Source organism: Podarcis raffonei, chromosome 2 (assembly GCF_027172205.1).
Source record: "Podarcis raffonei isolate rPodRaf1 chromosome 2, rPodRaf1.pri, whole genome shotgun sequence".
NCBI classification, from domain to species: Eukaryota; Metazoa; Chordata; class Lepidosauria; order Squamata; family Lacertidae; genus Podarcis; species Podarcis raffonei.
In genome coordinates, this window is record NC_070603.1 from 80,472,463 (window position 1) to 80,494,517 (window position 22,055).

The 22,055-nt window shown below is 40.2% G+C and overlaps 1 protein-coding gene across 1 annotated transcript in view; it reads right to left on the bottom strand.

Annotated features, from left to right (window-relative positions):
- Positions 1–16,655, bottom strand: part of PTPDC1 (protein tyrosine phosphatase domain containing 1) — a 31,815-nt gene extending 15,160 nt beyond the window's left edge. The window contains exon 1 of the mRNA XM_053377759.1: positions 16,446–16,655. The gene's annotated coding sequence lies outside the window, so the exon portion shown is untranslated. The remainder of the gene's footprint in view (positions 1–16,445) is intronic.
- Between the last annotated feature and the right edge of the window lie 5,400 nt (positions 16,656–22,055).

Sequence of the window (22,055 nt, forward strand, 5' to 3'; positions counted from 1 at the left end):
CGTCAGGAAGCTAGCCTGGCTTGATTAGCTTTTAACACTTGCTATGATTATGGGTTGGTGCTGGAGGAGACTCTTGAGAGTCCCATGGACTGCAAAAAGATCAAACCTATCCATTCTTAAGGAAATCAGCCCTGAGTGCTCACTGGAAGGACAGATCGTGAAGCTGAGGCTCCAATACTTTGGCCACCTCATGAGAAGAGAAGACTCCCTGGAAAAGACCCTGATATTGGGAAAGATGGAGGGCACAAGGAGAAGGGGACGACAGAGGACGAGATGGTTGGACAGTGTTCTCGAAGCTACTAGCATGAGTTTGACCAAACTGCGGGAGGCAGTGGAAGACAGAAGTGCCTGGCGTGCTCTGGTCCATGGGGTCACGAAGAGTCGGACACGACTAAACGACTAAACAACAACATGATTGTGGGTGTATGGCATCTACAAACTCATATCAATACTATAAGCAAAAGATGGTGCAATGTGTAGAAACTGCTGAGTGAAACCACGTAAATGAATTGCGTTAAGGGAAGAAGTATTTTCTTAGTCCTGAATCTATTGCCAATGAATTTAATGCAGTAGATGACCACTCTGTCCCTTCTTAAACTCTTAAGAAGCACTTTTGTGCTAGTTCAGAAAGTGTGAGGCTTGAGCTGCGATTCCAAATTAAATATGGTAAGGCACAATAAAGTCTCTTAACTTAAGAAGGCAAATTTTATGCCAATTTTAGATCTGATCTAGATGCATCTAAAAAAGGTCCTGTCACCTGAAACATCACATCCCCAGAGGATTTGCACATGGAAGCTTTTCCCATAGCAGAGAACACAGTCAATTGCTCTCTACTGAAAGAGTCACATTATATTGCAACAAGTTTGCAGACTCTCTTTAAGAGCCGCTCTGTCACGTTTACATACATGTGAGAACGAACAAGAGGCACTTGAAAGCTCCTCTGGAGGAAAGGAAGGATGAACATGTGATTTAAAAAGCATAAAATCAGTAGAAGTACCCAGAATAGTATTTAATGTGCATTTCTCAGTGCTGACTACTAGTTCCATGAAAAAATACACCTACGATTAAAGAGTTTTAGTATGTTTGTTCTCTAATGGGTTGGAAAGATAATTACATATTTTACATTGGCCTGATTTGCACAACACATTAAGCCAAACTATGGTTTCTTCTTGATGGCAGCTCATGGTTAGGAGAGAGATTAACCAAAAACCCTGGTTCAGACAACTCGCTACAGTCTCAGCATGGCTAGGTGGAAAAAGGATTGGAAAAATGTTTAAAATATCTTTCAGCAAAAAACCAGAGGCTTACCTACTGGGAATCACAGATTTGGATATCCCTAAAAGAAGCAAAGGAACGTTTTCCTTATGCTACGGTTGCAGCAAGAATACTCATTGCGACAAATTGGAAAAGCAAAGAAGTCCCTTCTAGATCAGAGTAGACTCAAAAAATGATTGAATATGCGGAATTAGATAACTTATCAGAAAGAATAAAAAATAAATCAAAGGAAGTATTTATCTCAAAATGGGAAGTTTTTAAAATTTATCTGAAAAATAGTAATGACAGTTTGAAGTCTGTAGCAGCATTTGAATAACTTCAGCAGGAGTTTTAAGTTTGATGGAAAACCGATAGAATAAATAATATCAAAACCAAAACCTGTTATAATATGGCAGTGAATAATTGATGAGAAATAGAAGTAAGGAGTAGAATGGAATTCAGTTATATAGAAAAAAAGTCACTTTTATGTTAAACGTATTATGAGCACTATTTAATGTGTTGTTATTGTTGTTTTTCCTTTCTTTCTTTTTTAGTTGCTAGGAGGTGATGGATATTTGTTTATTTCTATATTAGAAATAATAATAAAAATGAAAAAGAAAAAGGATGGGGGGGGTGCAAAGTTTCTATGAGCGCCCTTCCAGGAGCCTGCACATCTGTGTGGCCCCATTATGTAAAAGAAGACATACCGGGTCATGCAAACTAGCCCTATGTATCGTTTGCCACTTTGGAAATGCAGGGGATAAATAAATAAGATTTACAGAAATTTGGATTTATTTTCTTCTACCCTCACTCCTAAATATGCATTTTCTTTTATACAGACAATGCTATTTAATGGCTTCCAGAAACCTACAAAGTTTTGGTTCAAATATATATATATATATATATAGAGAGAGATGAATTTACTGTCAAACCAGTTCCAATTTCTGTACTATGAGTAATGCTCAACCTCTGCATTTATATGAGAAAGGAAAGTGTGATGACTAATCACAACGGAAAACAAGAGCTCTTTAGAACTTCACTTGCATATCCACATCAAAAATTGTCAGGAAACACAATTCCCCCCTCTTGTAGCATTGCTCAGTTATTATCTATATATAAAGATGTTTCATCCTCACTAACAGTTGTCAAAGATGCTACATTTCTTCAAACACGCATAGCTGAAATATAATACATGTGTTATCAAAAAACCCTGATGGGTAGTAAAGTCTGAGAGGGGTATTTTTTATTTCTTGAGATGGAGAACATGAAGGCTCAGGGGCAGGCCGTGTTATGCAGAAAGGTGAAGTAACCTATCTCAGACAGCACTGTGGCAGTAGTGGCAAGTCAAAGATCCAGGCAGGAACCAGTGCCTGAATGGTGCAGCAAGACTTTGCAAAGTGTTAGCCCTAATAGGAGAGGCACCATTTGGACTCAGCTTCATGCAGCAAAATATCCTGGGCTAACACAATAACACTAACTAACAGCCTCTACTACAGGGCAATACAAGGGAAGACTGATGTGGGGGACATACAGCTTACTGTCCAGGTAGCTCTCGTTTTGAATACCTAAATGGCCAGGTACATGATGATGGGAAAGGCTTGTGCAGGAGACCTTGGGAAGCCACTGCTTGTCAGAATACAGCTAGAAAAACCAGTAGTCTGACTCTGCATAAGACAACGTAAACCAAGACTTATGAGGAGCCATTGAAGGAGCTGGGTATATTTAGTCTGGAAAAGGAGAGACTGAGAGGAGATATGTAAGGGGCTGCCACATGGAAGACTGAGCAGGCTTGATTTCTCCCACTTGAACAAATGGATTTAAGTTATAAGAAAGGAGATTCTGACTAAACATCGGGAATAACTTTCTGACAGTAAGAGCTGTTTGACAGTAGAACAGATTCCCACAAGAGGTGGTGAACCCTCCTTCAGTGGAGGTTTTTAAGCATAGGTTGGATGGCCATCTGTCATAGATGCTTTAGTTGAGATTTGGGAATTACATGGGGCTGGACTAGGTGGCCCTTGGGGTGTCTTCCAGCACTACAATTCTATGAACGTCATACAGTGGCTGGAAAATGGACTGTGCCAGCCCAATCTCAGAAATGGAGGAGTGATGGTTTTCTTGGGGCGGCCAGGAAGGTATCAATGAAAGTTGCATTTATTTATTATTATAAAATGAAGTATCTTTTTTTATGTTACAAAAAGTCTTTTTTTTTCTTGAACAGAAAGAGTATAAACAGATATTATTTATATTTACCAACAAAAGGTTTGCATCAACAAATGTTTCATTACGTATTTATGTAAATAATTTTGGAAGGTATTGAATAATTAGACAACAATGTTCCATGTTATTTCAGGCCATGTTCCTAATTCTCCTGCAGAGCTAATAAAGCCACATGGCTCTAGATAGTCAGGTTATTGGACTAATCAGATCAACTACATTTATCCATGCAACATGCACCTCCATTGCCATGACAGTTAAGAAACATTAATCTCGGGAGCATGGTTAAATAGAAACGTGTCACCTCACTTTGAACTACACCCTCCCCACATTGTTGATTTAACACATGTAATGGAAATAAAGCATACAAATACATATATGCATTACCTATTTACCTCATGAACAAACACATCACTTATGGTCAGGGCACCTATTGTGCTATTCTTAAGAAACAGCATACTATCAAATGGTTTGTAATAGAACATTATTCCACTGCTTGTGTCTAGCTACCATTCAGCAAACATTTCACTAACATGCTGCTCTCTTCCTTGGAACTAATTAATGGGACATATTAATGGACAGAATTTGTATCGGGTGGCTGTTCTCCCTCTTGGACAATCTAGTCTTCAGATTATTTTCATCATTCTTGAAGTTATCCAAACAAGATAAAGATTACAGCACTGGTATTGCTCTTATTACTTCATTACAACATAATGGACTCACTACTCCTTGTTTTGTTTTTAACAATTGGTCTTAAACTTTAATGCCTAGCCAGATAATTTCCTGGTTTTGCATAGGCTGCAGGGCTAAACTAATGATTCACTCCTATAATTAAAGAGGTTATATGTTAAATCCTAGATTACCCCTGCTTCTGTGGCAAATGATGCTGAGAGGTTCCTATATATTAAGGCAAGAGTCTCTGAGCAGGGGCACAAGTGGCCAACTGTTCTAATCCTACTTCTTTACTGATAGCACTTCCTTCTTTATCCCTCATCCATTTAGTGAACAATTTTGAGAGTATTTTTTGAAAGAGCAAAGAGTCAGAAATCAAAATTCAAGACTCAATTGCTTAATGGAAACTCCGCTTCAGTCTTTATAAATTGAGAGATTACCGTATTTTACCAAGGCTGTAACCTTGCTCTATTTATTTCAATCAAAGCAGGTCCACATGTGTCCCAGTTCTCTGATCCAACAGAATCTGCAAGGAGCAGCCGAATTGTGCCTTTATAGACGAAGTTCCACTGATCTGCTGTTAAGCACGGAAAGAGGGAACTTTCAACAACCCATTGACCTGATCAGTAGAACTGTGGTTATTTGAAAGGGCTACATACATTGCTCTGCTGTTAGACTGGGCGGGCTGCAAATGCAATCCAAAACCATGATCTGCTGGGTTAGAATGCATGCGGATGGAGTGGAGGTCTCCCTCCACCTAGCCCAGGATTACTGCACTGCTCCCTGCTCCACATTCCAGCCGCTGCTCTGATGTCTGGCAGGCTTCCCACTGGCAGTAGCCCATGGAAAGCTCCAGGGATGGGGCTGAACTGGTATGGGCTTTCCTGGATCCCCAACCAGCCCCACTGCCCTCACCCAACAGCACCAGGCCCAGTGACTATGCCAACTCCAGATTGGTGTTGTCCAGAGCAGGCTTTTGCCTACCCTGCCTTCCACCCGGGTCAACATGAGCAGTGCCGCTGTGGATGCTGTGGTGGTTATGCCACTGCATCATCTCCCACCCCTGCCTGGCTGGGGTTTGAATTCCTCTGCCACAAGCACAATTCTTGTCAGGCTTCAGGAAATCAAATCCCTCCCACGGTGGCAGCCAAGAAGCAGATAAACAAGAAGAGTTCTTACCAAATATTTTATTCAATATTCACAGAGAGACGAAGAAAAGCAGTTTCTCTTAGATAATGGCGTTACTCCAAGTCACACCCCCTCAATCTCTTCTATTCTGCGTCATCCCTGCGTCGGCTGATCTGAGTTTTCTGCCTCTGAGCTTTCTGTTCTACTACTCTCAATGCCTGCCTGGTCCCGGGGGAGGGGGGCAGGAATATTTCTAAAGACACTGAGTCTGTCAGCTGTCTCTCCCCTGGTGCATCCTCTTCCTGCTGTTCCTCTCCCATTATTTCCCAGCTTCTCCCCTCTGCAGTCTCTGAACTATGACCTTCTGCAAAACACTGTTATAAATCTATACTGTCCTCCTGTTCTTGGGAAGGTTCGGGGAGGGGGCGAACCCCACCATTCCTCCTCAGTCCAGCTGCTGACAACTCTATCTTACAAGGGATGCACAACACAGAAGTCTGCTTCCACAAGCATGGAGCACCTGGCTGGATTGGCGCACAAGGAGAGTGCTAGTTAGCAGGCAAAAGGCATCTGAGTCAGAATTTACCCTCCAAAAATGGAACTGGTGAAAAATTACTGAATTTATTTTCAGTTACCTACTGATTATCTCAACAAATTATAAATCCACAATGTATCAATCCGTATCCATATATCTAACATTTTGGGTAATGATAATAGAGATGTTATATAACAGACAAGAATCATGATGTTCTCAGGGTATGGTATGGCACCTTGCTGAAGCCACACAGGACTGAGTTTGGGCAGTGCCTGGTTGGGAGACTACCTCAAAACCACACAGACTTTATCTTGGGTTGCATGATGGAAGAAAGGTCAGAAATAAATGTAAGAAAATAAAACAATAAATAAATCACATTACCTCTTTCTTTTTTTACTCATCCATGGTTGGGTCAAGTCTACACACCTCCACTTACTCTCAGTGATTCATACAGACAGTATAAAAAAATGCTTACACACAATCTTAGAAATCAAAATAGGTCATATGGGATACTATTTAAAACACAAGAAAGTAATTTCTTTTGCTTTTTTATTGAAAAATTATTAAAAGGAAATAAAAGGAAAACAATACAATAACTTTCAATACACGCATCTTAGTTTACACATATAGCTCAATATAAGCCATCCAAATAGGTAGCAAGGATATGAAGGTCTTCCCGCCACTGCGTAATAAATGGTGGGTATTTATCCTCCAAGGCTCTTCTTTATTACTGCAAGAATTCACAAAATCCATTTTTGTTGTCTTACCATTAATACCCATATAATTTAATTAACTCTCCAAATATCTATTTTATATATTTTATTTGTTAGCACTAAGCAGTAGTATCCTTGCTGTTAATATAGCTAGGCAACGAAACAGTGCAGCCTTATCATACAAGTCATATCATGGGATGCAAGTCTCACCGGCTACAGTCCAGCACAGAGTTAAGCCTGCTTAAGCTGACTGATTTCAATGGGCTTAAAGTGTGCTTAACTGTACTGGCCAGTCCATAGTCACAGCTATTTATTTTCACTTTCAGTTCCAGACTTCTAAAATCAGAAACTGGTTGAATTCTTTGCATCTGTTTTCACTGCAGAAAACGTAGGCCAGATTCTTGTGCCTGAACTGAAGCAAACAGTGGTAAGCAGTTCTCACCTTACCAATAAATTAAAAATGAACAAATCCTCAGAGTTCTTAAAGTAACACATCCCTAAGATCAGCTTCCATACCTGAGGATTGGAAAGTGGCCAATATAGAACCATTTTTTTTAAAAGGGATCCAGGGAATATCCAGGAAATGACAGGCTGTTCCTGGTAAAATAGCGGAAAGCATTATCAAACAGATAATAACCCGAGCATATAGAAGAACAAGTAACACAGGGAACTGCCTTTTACTGAGTCGGGCAATTGGTCCACTGCTTTATTTCTATTGTAGATTAGGGCCGCTTATTTCTTTAGAGTATGGATGTGTTAAGACATTGGTTCAAAAACACCTGTGATTTTATATTTATGCTGCACCGTTATTTCTTTTGTTGTTTATATAATAAATGGATGCTTCTCTTTAGCATCAAAGAAACCTTTGGTGTGGTATGAATGAACTGTTCAAACAGATCTTTTGAACGGCACTCAGTTGTGACTCCTGCAAAAGGTTACAGAGAACCAGACAGAGGACCTTCTCAGTAGTGGTGCCCGCCCTCTGGAACGCCCTCCCATCAGATGTCAAGGAAATAAGCAGATATCCTATTTTTAAAAGACATCTGAAGGCAGCCCTGTTTAGGGAAGTTTTTAATATTTAATGCTGTATTGTTTTTAACACTCGATTGGGAGCCGCCCAGAGTGGCTGTGGAAACTCAGCCAGATTGGCAGAGTATAAATAATAAACTATTCTTAAATTATTATAAAAGTCCCCATCTCTCAAAGCATGTTTTAGGGTCATGTGTGAAGAACACACAAACTCTACACATGTAACAGCATGTTGTAAATAAAGTGGCATTTCAAATGAAATCATTAATCCCACTGATTGGGACCAAACAGAAGATCCTTGGGGCCATACTGAACTTGCCCCCATCATGCCAGCATTCTGAGCACTTCCCTTCTTAAAATTATTAGATTCGGTGATAAAGGGAACTGAGCCCCTTTTTAAAAAACTACAATCTTGACATGGAAAAATCAAAGGAAAATGTTGGCCCCTGGAACATCTCCATTACGGTAACTCCCTTTCTAGACCATCCTGCCTTTTATCAAGGCAGATAAATTTATCTGCCATTTATCAAGAAGATAAATATTGGCATACAAAGAATGGAAAAACAGAGGCTTATACTCACTCTATAAAGGCAAAGCAATAGGTAAAGAAAGGTTGAAGGAAAATCTAAATGATCTGCACCCCAACTGGCTCCAGATTCTCCAATATTGTTCATTTGCAGTTGTTTGTTCTCTTATGACATTTGAAACAAGGTGTATTGAATCCCACTGTGATATGAAAGGTGTGGTTTCATTGATTTATGGTGTGCTCATGGAATATTACATTGGGAATGAAAAAGGTTTGCACATAGTATGAGAGACTGTAATAGGGAAAGAAATCAATGATAATGAGTCGGAAGGCATATGGAGAACCCCACCTTTAAGAACCATTTCATCTCACCTTCAAGAAGCTTCTTTGTAGGTTGTCCTCTGGTGGCATTGGACTCCAGTTCGCTTAGCAAAAATCAACAAATCCTTATTCCCTCTTTGTGGGAGGGGATGTGGGAATAGGGGAACATATTTTCATGCTTGGTGGGAATGTAAATTTGTCCACACATTTTGGACAAAGGTCTTCAGTATCATTTCTAAAATTGCTACACCTCTCTCGCCAAATCTAGCTTTAGCCCTGCTCTCATTAAATCTAGATTCTGATCTTACTATTCAACATAAAGATCCAATTTTCTTTTTACTGACGGCTGCACATTTGGTGATAGTGTATTTTTGGAAATCCCAGGCTGAGCTACCCCTTGAAGTTTGATTCAAAAATATCTGGAACGTGGCTATTTCAGAGCGATTAACTGGGCTTAGAACAGTAGCAAAAGGTGTTATAATGATGAAACCTGGTCCCCCTTTTTTTCTTACATAAGGGAAGTTGATAGCAAATCTCTCCCACTAATTTCACAAACATGTCTATAGAGAGCCTATCCTGACCATTAATGCCCTAAGGTTATGTAAAATGATGTTATTTATTATTTATTTATTGAATTTATATACCTCCCTATACCCGGAGGTCTCAGGACAGTTCAGAGAATAATGCGATATTTGTTTATTTTGTGTGTGTGTATACTGTATTGAGTAAAATAAAGGAAGACACAAATGGGAAGAGTGCTATGGGGCTCTTATCCCGCTTGCAGGTTTCCATAGGCATCTGGTCCATCACTGTAGCAACAGGATGCTAGACCAGATGGGCTTTTGGTCTTGCTATGCTTTTGTTAAATATCTCAGGAGAACCACTGCTTGGAAGTGATGAAGTTCCAAGGAATGCAATTTAAAATCCAGCTGCACAGCTTCAGATAGAGGTTTTACTGCTATTGCAGCCTGAGCAACCAACTACTTGTCATCTGTTTCGCAAATGGTACTGACAGGAAGTGGGAAAGGAACTTATGCATTGTGCGATCACATAAAAGAGTTGTTTTCTGACTTCCTGCCAGCGCCATTTTCCATTTGGTAGCGGAGCACCCAGACGGCTACTACCACTTTCCTAGAGAAAAGTGTGGTCCGCTGCTCCATTCACCAAGCAAGCAGTTGGGTAGACGAGCAGAGCAGGAAAGGGCAGTTACACTGAAACAATGGCAAATGGGGAGAAGCAAAGCCATGGCAGCAGAAGGAGGAAGCCACCATAAGGCATCTCACCAGGGCTGAATCAAACCACTGCTGCAGGCAATGGGAAGCCAGTGCCAGAGTCCATGGGGGCCTTTTCTCACCCCAGCAACTTATTTTTTCCTTCTAGCAGAAGTCTCTCAAGTTGCTCTGGAGGGCCTTCCAAAGGAAAGAGTTTTAGGGGGGCACAGTACTCTGCTGCCAGAGAGATTCGCTGAAAAGATATTAGCTAATACAGCTGCAACTGACGGAAAGAACAGATGGTGATACATCTATAGCAACAGCAGTTTAAATAAGGCAAGTGCCAAAGGTGCACGCTTGCAACGCTGCCTGCCAGCTGTTAAAGTGAGCTTAAGAATCATAGCTGGCTCAATACTGGCCAAAAGGTCACTAGGACACACGTAAATGGAACGTGAACTTCCTGAGTCCTTTTCTTGGCTTGCTAATAGTTGTTGTGCCACATCTGTCAGAGAAATCCATTTCTAGAGCAGAAATATTGGTGTGTTGAGGTGAGGGTCAGCAAAAGAACCATTGTGCCCAAGCTCTATATACACAGCTATAGCCCCTCAGTCTCACAATTACAAAACTGGAAGTACATAAACTACAATTCTTGAAGCTTATGTACCCAACTTTTTTTTAAAAAAGGAACATTCCAGCCACAGTACAATCCCTGTCATAAGATGAAAGACAAGGTACAAGACTAAATATCTAGGTTAATCATGTAAGATGGTGGCAGAAAAATAATCACTATGTGTAAGACAAGGACCAGAAGAAAAGTTGAAAATTGTCTTTGATTTGCTGAAAAACCATTCACCATCTGTTTTAGTCACAACTGATTTTCACTTAATCAGTAAGCACCATGTTTAGGTAGAGCCAGGGCTGCTTATATGCACCAAATGCAGACAAAAGGAATAAAGACATGCAATTTAATTGGTGATACGTGGTGTTCTATGATAGTTCAGTGTTTCAAACTGCCATGTATTAACAGCAAGAACTTGAATGCTAAATGACAGAAATTAATTAGCAGTAAGTAATCCACTGTCAGTATCATTATGGCAGGACGCAACATAACAATTTTCAAATATTTTACAGTATCTTGAACAGGCTTCCAGCCAGTAATTAACACAGAAAACTGTAACAAAAGAGTGTGGAAAACTGAATACATTAACTGCTTCAAAAACAAACAAAAAAGCTGACATTTTCCACCTTTTCCAGGGGAATTAAAATAATTATGTTCTACGATTAAATGTATTAAATAGCTTTATCATAAAACTTGTTTTAGAACTGTCCTCTATGCTTACAGTTCTCTTGTATTTGAACATTTCAAATGCCCAGAATTACAGTTAACCTCTTATTTTACAAGCAGATCATTCACAGTAATTGCAGCTTGCTAGCCTTACCTGTAACCCAGTAAAAAGAATTGGTTATAGTTGATCCTTTCATTACTACCAGTTTTGACCAATCACAAGAACAGCACAGTGTAGAAATACAGAAGGGTTCTGCTGGGTGCTGCAGTTTCCACTGTTGTTAATTGGATTTGTAAATGGTAATCTGGGAGGAGCCAGTAGCAGCCTACTTTCTCTTCAACCTACATGCGGAACACTAAATGTGCTATGTAGATAATTATCCCAAATACTGCTTTCTTGGGCCTGGCCTATATTATAAATAGGTTTTAAACAAACAGGTCATAGTAAGTCATTGCAATGCAGTATTCTTCCTTGTTATTTTTGAAGTTAATTAATTCAAAACTGCCAGTTAAGATACATACCTTAATTCAGTAATTTTAGGTATCCAACAAGCATTTCTTGATGAACACTTGTATTGAAAGTTAATAATGAAAAGGAAAATGAAGTTAACCATTTTGAAATAAGAATGCCTTTCTTATCTAGAAAGCACCCCTTTATTCTTAAGAGGTAAATGAAGTTTACCACTTTGGAACAGTGATTATAGTTTCACACTCTAATATTTATAATATAATATTTATATTAAAACAGATTATGTTTTCGTACTATGTCTCTAGACTGTTTTGCTTCCTCCTGTGACTTTTTAAACACAGAATTTGGAAGATAAAGCTAAGTTAACTAGGCTGAGCATGGTAAAAGCAACCTCGTATATATCCCTATAAATGTTACTTGCCTGTTGGGGGCTGGCACAGGAGCGATGGAGAGCTCAGACCCTCTTCCAGCAGTCTGTTGGGCAAAAAAAAGGTCCTCCCTTTTCCACTAAGCCACTAACTCACCTCATGGCTACTAGGCAGCTGCTTAAATAACAGGCTGGTATTTTGTTTTTGTTTTTTTAAAACTGCAGCTGCCAGCATCTGATAAGGCAAGTTTGTAAGGCATCCCTTTGGTAAATGCATTAATTCATTCTCTTCTATTTTAAAAACATTTGTATACTGCCCTTCATTCAATACATTCCTGGGTGGTATAAGAAATAAAGCAGTAAAATATACAATAAAACCAAAACGTCACCAGTAATTTGAGTCAGCAGCAGATAAAACACAGAGCAGGTATTAGCCAAGTTAGCCTCAGAAAACAAATGACTGCATACATACATAATTTTATTTGCATACCGCCTTTCCATAGTTCAACCCATGCTCAAGACGTCTTACAAAGTGGAAAAAATAAATAATTACAACATAATAAAGTAGTCATAAACACTAAATAAATATAAAAATACACAACCAAATCAAACAATTTCCACATAAATCATAAGATCTAAAATAAAGATACAAATAATTAACAGCAATAGCTGAAAAAACCAACAAAACTCCCTAAACCCCCCAGCCCAAGAGTCTGTTCAATAGCCTCAGGTTTTGTAGCTGGAATCAGTCAGGGCCCTGCTCTCCCAGGCCAGGTGGGAAAAGATCTGCAAGGCATGGAGCGGGTCTTCCAGGACTCACAGCAAAGATGGTACAAGACGATGCATGTTTTAAATATGTTTTTATTTTGTTGTTAATTGTCTTTTTATTAGTGTCTGCTGCCCTGGGCAGTAAAATAAGCTAGTGGTTGGCTCAAGGCAACTCAGAAAGAGCTTAATGGCACAGTGGGGATTTTAACTTGTGTCTCCCCAGTCCTAGTCTGAACTCCTACTGGCTGAAATTGTGACTCTTCTACACACTACAGAAGTGAACTTTACTGCACTGTTTTATTTGACCTTCCGGCTGCTCCTTTTCTACAGCTGATAAAGCACATAGTTGCCACTGTATTCACCATAGCCTACTCTCTTTGGAATACAGTAACTATATTCACAGAACCTTAGGAGGAGATATCTATTCGTTTTATGCAAGCAAGAAAACTCCTGCCCAAGACCTAAGCTTGAACAGCAAATAAGACTGGAAAATAGTGTGTCAGCTAAATGCTTATATTTGACCGGCCAGCAAAGACACTGGGATTATAAACAACTGAAATTATTGGGTCATTGCATATATTACACTTATACCTAAACAGGATAGTGATCAAATATCAGTCTCTCTTTTTTCTTTATTTTTCTTTCATTTTTTTCTTTTGTTTTTCAGTTCTGTATTTTGTACTTTTGTACTTTATAAATAAAAATTTAAAAAAGAAATCTCTTTGAGATAATTATGCAGTTCAAACATATTAAAATGAGAACAGTCAACTGCATACAGAACTAACCTGCAACTTTTTAAAAAATGGATTAAAAAGAGAGAGCTAACAATGCACTTCAGAACTTTGGTTGCATCCAGCCAATTCTGAAATTTGAAGCATTGCGTCACTTGTTTATATATTCCCTTGCTACCATAAAGGACTTTACAGAAACTGTTGATAAGAGAAAGAAGGGAAAGAAAATTGCTTCAAAAGCAATTGTATGTATCACCTTATATATATTGCTTGTATATATCACCCTGGGATTAATTATCCCACAGGCCAGGGGCCCAATTTTTACTAACTGGGATGAAAGCTTGCTAGAAACAATAAGTTCTTTCTAAGCACCAAGAGTCAAGGGAACAGTGCAGAAGAAAAAAATAATTAGCTCCACATAATCAGCTAGGAAGCTAATCAGTTTTATTGCTGCTATTATGTGAATAACAGTAAAAAAAAAAATCAAGGCAGAAACCAAAACCAGATAACTAATTTTTGTTATTAATTAGCAAAAACAATGTATATGTGAAAACACTCACTTTTTATTTATTTTCTAATAGCTCTGTCAAACAAAACTAGGTTAAGCAAGCACAACATTTAGCCTCAAGAGCTCTAATACCACAAGCACAAACACAAATATCAACAAATGAAAAACATGTTTTTTTCCAGAGCAAAGGATTCAAGAAGAAAAGCTATTATGTAATAATACCACATATGCTTACCCAAGATGTGTACTCCCTGTGTCTTAGGTCATAGCTACTTATTTGAGTAAGCACAATACTTCAGTGCTGCTAAATCCCACCAGTGCAGTCACTAACCCTATTGGGAGGCCATGGTAACTCATCATTAAAATTGTCAAACAGTGGTACAATTCTATCCAGATTAAGCATTTCTAAATCTAATTTATCTCAACATGAGAACAAAATGTGTGCTTATCTCCCACTGAAATCATGGGACTTTTAACATGTCTAATGTTAGCGCGATTGGTTCTGAAGTTAAAAAGCTTCTGCTAGACTACAGGAAAAATTACTGGCAGAATTGGGCAGATGCAAGTTGTTTTTAAAAGCACAAGTATAATCAGTGAACATGTAAAGGAAAAGCTTTAACTTAAGCAGAACACACTTCCCATAGCCATTAGTGAGATACAAATAAAATCAGGCTTTTGACACTGCCAGTAAAGCTGTGAGCTGTCAAATACGCAAAAGTAAAAACTGATCTTGTTTGAATCAATTTCCTTACCTAAGCCCATTTCCTTCATAAACTGTAAAAAAATAGTTAAATTATCAGAGTTGATGAAAAACCACAAACACAAAGAGTTGTCTATAGCTTTTAGATGACTTTAAATTGCTAGCATGTAAGAAATAACTCCCAAGTATGTCCAAGGGCTTCTCAACAGCTAGCTGGAGGACCATCTTGTTCCTTGCAAGCCTGTCTAGGCATTGAGATCTTCTAGAGAGGTCCTTCTCTCTGTCCTGCTGACAAATAACTTAAGTGCAGATGAGAACCACTGAAATTAATGAATATTGACTAAGTTAGGTCGATTAATTTCTTTAGGGCTACTCTGAGCAGGGCTACTTCATTGAATACAACCCATTGTTTTTCAATAGTGGCCACTATTAGCTGCCTCTGTGTACCATATATCATCTGTACATCAATATACCAGTTTCCAGACCCTCTCTTTCTAAAGTCTGTGGAAATACCAAATGAGGGGAAGGGAATAGTTTGCACTCTAGTTTGAAAACATGTACAGACAACACAGATAGGAGCTGTCATTTTAGATGACACTATCACAGGAAGGTGTGTACAATTGCAAACCACTATGTATAAAGGAACACTGTAAGAAAATGAGCCCTGTGATTCGCAAAGGCTACATTGTACATGGCCTCCGAGTAGAGTGAAATTAATCAAGTCCATTAATTTCAATAGGTCTATTCTGAGTATGACTTAGTTGGATATCACCCATAACATTTATCTTGGCTTCTCTAGAAATGCATAGGTGTTAAAGTTTAAAGAAATAGTAATTATCAGTTATTTTTTTCAAGGCAGTTATAGGTTTTCTACTCCAACAAAATTCTTAGAACTGCATGTTTTTATGTGAATAAACTAGTCTACTGCAGAAAGGTAAATTTATATTTGTTACTCTGCCCATTACCAGCACAAGAGCCTCACCCATGAGGGGAGGGAACCCTCATGCTCAAAAAGGTTCCCCACCCCTGCCTTAGAGTGCACTGCATATTCAGTGCTTGGATATTTTTGCAAATAATACAAAAAGGTACCCCCTCCTATCATTTCATCACATAAAGGATTACACAGCATTTTTATTTGTCCGTAGAAAACATCCCCTAAATACCTATGTTATCCACACTAAATGGATTTAATGCAAGTTTAATGCAACTTACATCCCTTGCATCTTGACAAAGGCAGGTGACAAAGTACCTTCTGATCAGACAGGAGACAGTATTTTAGGAGTGTTAAGTTGTCTGAAAAGGTTTTTGCTTTCCACAGCTTCTATCTTTCCACTGTCATCTGGTGGCCAATTCTCTGAAACAACACAAAAAGCCTGAAGCACCCGATTGCCAAAGTGCATGAGTCCAAGCAGCCACCGTGCCTCTTCAGAAGGAGGAGAGGAACCCTCATCCTCTTGTCTCCAGATTTCCCGATTTAGTTTGGGTTTGTTTCCCCCCACCCCAAGCTTTTTTGAGCATATCACTGAAGGGGCGAGGGTTCCCCTGTTTGGAGTGAGACGCTGCCTAGGAACTAAAGGTAAACCCTACCTATATGGGGAAGCAGCCTGGAAGATGAGTGGGTGGGTCATGGAATCATAGCATCGTTGAGTTTGAAAGGGAACCCCCAGGGTCATCTAGTCCAACCCCCTGCAATGCAGGACTCGCAACCCGAGCATCCATGACAGGTGGCCAGCCAGCGTGTGAGTGACCCACACAGCAGCATCCCTGAAGGCCACCTGAGAAGCGCACAGGGGCAGCGGAGGAAGCCGTCTGTGGGGTGGGAGAAAAGCTTATAGGTGGTGGGGGAGGAGAGGTGCAACTCAGGGCTCCGAAAACCGAGGAAGCGGAAGCGGGGGAGCTGCGAGGCTGGCTGGGGAGAGCCTCGCCTCGGGGAGCCGCCCCCTCCGGTTGTGGCGGGGGGGAGGTAGACGCCGCGGGAGTATATCCTGCGAAGCGGCGGAAGCGAACCCACCTCGTCACGGTCGGCTTCTGAGGCGGCGGCGGCGGGGCGGAGAAACCCCCCATCCGGCGCTCCCGGACCTCCTCTCCGCGCCGGGCCCGGCCGGCATTGGGGAAGGCCCGAGGGATGGGAGGGCCCGTCCCGCCTTCCAGGCGGCGGCTTCTTGAAAAGGCGAGGCGAAGCCAAGAGGAGCGGCCTCCGAACAAAAGAAGCGCCGCGGGTGCGCCTGCGCGGCCCGCCAGGCCAGGCCTTGCTTGGGCTTGTTGCCATGGTGACAAGCCGGCGGGAAAAACGAAACCGGGGAGGGAGGGGCGGAAGGAGGCCTTTCCTTCAGCGCCAGGTGCTGGCCGCCCGTGCTCTGTTGGAGGGGAAGCGGCACGTTGGTGTTGGGGTTTGGTTGACCGTCTCCCGCTTCGTCCAGCGGGGCTTTGTAGCTTCACGGCAAAAAGTAAGAGTGCTCGTAAGTTTAAACTGGGCCTCGTTGCCCTTAGAATTTGGAAGGGACCTCCGAGGGTCATCTAGTCCAACCCCCTGCAATGTAGGAATCTCAACTGAAGCATTAGGACAGGTGGCCATCCAACCTCTGCTTAAAAACCTCCAAGGATGGAGAGTCCACCACTTTCCGATGGAGGCCATTCCACTGTCAAAACAGCTCTTACCATTATCATCAACATCATCAACATCATCATCACCATCATTACAGGCTGGATATCCCATAGCATCCAGGCTCCACAGTTAGAGTGGGCTTGGCATTCCTGTGCAACAGAACCACTTTCTGCCATCAAAATGCAGTTCTAGTCGCTACCTTCCATGCATTCACATAACCATAGTTCATTTAGTTTCCCTTTCTGTCAGTATTTATATACAAACTACATATATTGTCACCAGATCCTGTTTCATAACATACCGGTATTTTGCAGAATCTTGTATAACCTTTTAAAAAAATAAATAATAAAAAGTATATGTGTTTCTGTGTATATAAACTCAGGTTGTTCTATTAAAAGTTTATTTATCATTGTTGTGTGAAAACGTGCTTCCCTCACCACACACAAAAAGCGGACCCTTTTTTGCAATAATGAAAGTGATGAGAAAATGGACTGGGGAGTGTGGGGTACAAATTTGCTTGATGCAACGTCATATAATCTATGTGGCAAATCAGAAAGCTCAATAAGTAACTGGTGCTGTTTAATCTCCCTGAAAATTTGTGTATGCAAATCAATTTTCATCCTGGTTCATTTGCCATTTGCAGGAACATTAAACAACACTGTGTGTTTGCAGACTATTGATTTTATGTTTTTACTGCTGTAAACTGCTTGGATATATTTTTATGATATTGCAGTATACAAATATTTTATATAAATTCTTATTTTGCTTATGGTTGAGTTTAATTTTTTTAATGTTTTAACTATCTGTTTTAACTGTCTATTACTGATATATTTAATGTGTGGTGTGTTTGGAATTTTTTGCTTGGAGGTTTTAGTACAGTAAGTGGTATATAATTTTTATTATTTATCAACTCTAATAATAAATCTGATGTTGAAATTCCCTGAGTCAAGAAAAGAGAAAGAAACCCAATAGCCCCAATAAATATGCCAAAGAATTACAAGTTTTTCTCCTTCTGGGAGACTTTATTGTTGTCCTCAGCCCAGTAGCAAGCAGGTCAAAAGGGAAGGGAGAGAATAGGGTCCCATTGTACTATGCCAAGCTTTAAGGTCTTCTAGGGATACAAAATGTTGCTGGAAAACCACGGGTAGAGTGAGCCCGTGGCCGTGGGATTCGGCGGGCACCAGGAGCGACCTCGGATACGCAGAAGGGACCCCGTAAGGGGCTCCGGAACGTGGAGGGGGTAGCGGTGCTGTGAATCCATCGCTCTTTCCGCGGAAGCGAAGCCGCGCGGCTGCTGCTGATGAGCGCTGACCTTTCTTCTTTGAACATTTGATTGGAAACAACAAACTCGTGAGTAAGAAATTTGAGGCTTTATTTGGACATCAAATTGGTGAATTTCGGCTGAAAGCGGGAGACGCTAAAAAGGAAGTCAGTCTTCCGTCCCTGTTTAAAGTACTGAGCAAAGTTTTTTTAAAGCGGAAGCGTTGAAAGGAGTTTAAAAGAAGTTGGAACTTACCCTGCAAGTTTGGATTTGATTGTGAGACTGTGCTATACCTCTCTATATTTTGTGGATTATAAAGTTATAAGCCCCAGCTCACGGGCTGCCTGGATACAAAGTAACATCAGACTGTGGCAACTGTGTATAGAGACATAAAGTTACATTGGGCTACTTTGCAGTTACAAAAAAGGAACTGTTGTTCACACCTTCGCAAAGAACCTTTATCATCTGCAGTTTAAAGTGAATTTAGAGGGTTTCCCCCCCTTATTTTGGATTTTACCATATTTGGGAATTAAATGGTGGAAACTTTTGGGGAGCTCCCCCTGCTGGATTGTGGAAATATAAACCTCTGAGAACTGCTGGTTGTTTTGGAAATCTTTTTGTCTGGATGATTGCTTTTCCCATGGGATTTACAATTTGACCTTGAAACCTAGACAGTTGTGGAATGAGTGTGGCAGGAAAAACAAGGGCTGCCAAGAAAGCAAAACAAACTGAACTATTGCAATCAACTTTGCCTGTGCAGCCACGTAGATCATCTGTTCCAATTGTGACAGGTCTGCAAGAAGGACAATTTAAACAGCCAGTTTTGGAGGATATGGCTGCAGGAGGATTAGACCCTATTTCTAAAGAAATATTGGATCAACTGGCAGCATTAAATAAGAAAGCTGATGAACAAGCGGCTAAATTTGACCAGGTTACAGCAACGATTAATAAGTTGACAGACCAAGTTGCTCAAAACACACAGGCGATAGGAAATTTTGAAAAGACTATATCAGAGAACCGAAAATTAGCTGAGGACGCAAACACGAAAGCAGACCAAAACAAAAAAAGGATTGAGGAATTAAGAGGGGAAGTAAGACCACTGAGTAGACAGGTCACTGAACAACAGGCCTATCTGTCTATGGCGGAGCTGAAAAACCGGGAAAGTAATCTTAGGATTAGAAATATTCCAGAACTAGAAAAGGAAGATTTGGCTGGCTTTTTGACTGCAGAAATATCCAAGTTCTGGGGTTTGGCAGAAGAGAAAGACTTCAAAATCGTCACCGCTTTTAGATTGGGAAGAGTGGCCAAGAAAGATAAACCAAGGGATTGCTTGATCATATTGAGATACAAGCAAGAAAAAGACAACATACTTGGCCTACATTTTAAAAACCCATTGGTGATACAGGGAAAGACAGCAGAAATCTTCAGAGACATACCAAAACAATTGTTGGACTTAAGAACTACATACAAGGATCTGGCAAGATTATTAAGAAACAACACAATCCCTTACAGGTGGGAATTCCCCCAAGGATTATCTTTTAATTTGAAAGGGAAGAAGGTGAGAATCAGAACAGCAGAAGAGCAAGAAAAATTCCTAAACGATCACGGGGAGGACCTTCGAAAAGGGACAGCAGGTACCTGGCCACCCCCCACGCCTGGTACAAAAGATCCACCTCCAGACATAGACGAGAAGGGAGACAACCCCATCGGCTAACAAGCTGATCCAGGATGTCTCTGCAGCTTTTTAGTTGGAATATCCATGGGGCAAATTCCCCTGAAAAAAGGAAAAGGATTTTTCACATCTTGAGGAAAGAACAACTAGACGTCATTTGTCTCCAGGAAACCCATGTGACTAGGCTCCACAGAAGAGTGCTAATAAACAAGCGACTAGGCCAAGAATTTATTTCATCAGCTAAAGAAAAGAAAAGGGGAGTCGTGATATATGCAAAGGAGAGCCTAGCACCAAAATTTGTGTTCAAAGATGAACAAGGAAGAATTTTGGCGATCGAAATACAATCACAAGGAGAAAAATTTTTGATAATTGGAATTTATGCACCAAATGAGGGGAAATCTGAATTTTATGGGAAGCTGCATGAGACAATGCTGGACCATATGGACTATAATAACATCATTCTGATGGGAGATATGAATGGGGTTGTCTCCACACACATGGATAAGTCACAAAATCAAAATGTGACTAAAGATGGCAGACTACCAAAGACTTTTTTTGAACTCACAGACAATATGGACTTGATTGATATCTGGAGGACAAAGAACCCCCTAGGTAGAGAGGGAACATTCTTTTCTGAGGCCCACCTATCCTGGACAAGAATCGACCAAATCTGGATATCTAGAGGACTGGCACCCAAGACCAAAAAAGTAGAGATCTGCCCTAAAACTTGCTCCGACCATAACCCCTTGAAAATGGACTTGAGACTTACACCAGCTGGATCCTTCAGATGGAGAATGAATGATGCATTGTTTAGAGACCAGGAGATAGTGAAGAAGGCCCAAAAGACGATGAAAGACTACTTTGAACTAAATTTGAACACTTCGGTGGAAAAAAAAACAATCTGGGACGCAAGCAAAGCTGTTATGAGAGGGTTTCTGATACAGCAGAATTCTATTAAGAAAAAACTCTGGAACGGTAAAAAGGACAAGATCTTGGAAAGGATAAAAGACGGAGAGAAAAAGTTGAGACTAAATCCAAAATCAAAAGAAGTTTTGAGAGAAATAAAATTCCATCAAGCACAATATGCAAAACTGATAAATCAAGAAGTTGAATGGAAAATCAAACAGATGAAACAAAGATCATTTGAATCGGCAAATAAATGTGGGAAGCTGCTATCATGGCAGCTGAAAAAGAGACAAAAACTGAACTTTGTTACCAATCTAGAGGTTGAAGGAGAATGTATTCAGAAACCAGAGGAAATTAGAAAGTGTTTCCAGAGATATTTTAAAAAATTGTTTTCCCAAGGACCCCAAGTGGAGACTGAAATAAATAAATTTTTAAAAAGCTATGGCCTACAAAAACTAACACAAGACAAACAAACTGACCTGAATTATAAAATAACCCAACAGGAAATCGAAAATGCCATTCAGAACATGCAACTAGGCAAATCCCCGGGCCCAGATGGACTTACCTCCAAATACTATAAGATATTGAAGGAATACCTGACTCAGCCATTGATGGAGGTATGTAATCAAATTATGGAAGGGAAGGGGGCACCAGAATCGTGGAAAGAGGCATTCATCACTTTGATACCAAAATTGGAATCTGAAAAGACTCAACTTAAGAACTACCGTCCCATCTCACTCCTAAACGTGGATTACAAGATTTTTGCTGACATTTTGGCAAATAGATTGAAAAAAGTCTTAAATGGAGTTATTCATAAAGACCAAGCAGGCTTTCTCCCTGGCAGGCATTTGTCAGATAATACTAGGAACATTGTTGACGTTCTGGAACTTCTACAGACAAATTTGAATACAAAAGCAGTTTTGATATTTATAGACGCGGAGAAGGCCTTTGACAATATATCTTGGAAATTTATGAAGAAGAATTTGGAAGGGATGGGAGTGGGAAGGGCGTTCCAAAATGGCATAGATGCAATATATTCAGAACAAAAGGCTAAATTGATAGTAAACAATGTGGTGACAGAAGAGTTTAAAATTGAAAAAGGAACACGACAGGGGTGCCCCCTATCACCCTTGCTATTTATTTCTGTCCTTGAGGTTTTGCTAAATTTGATCAGGAA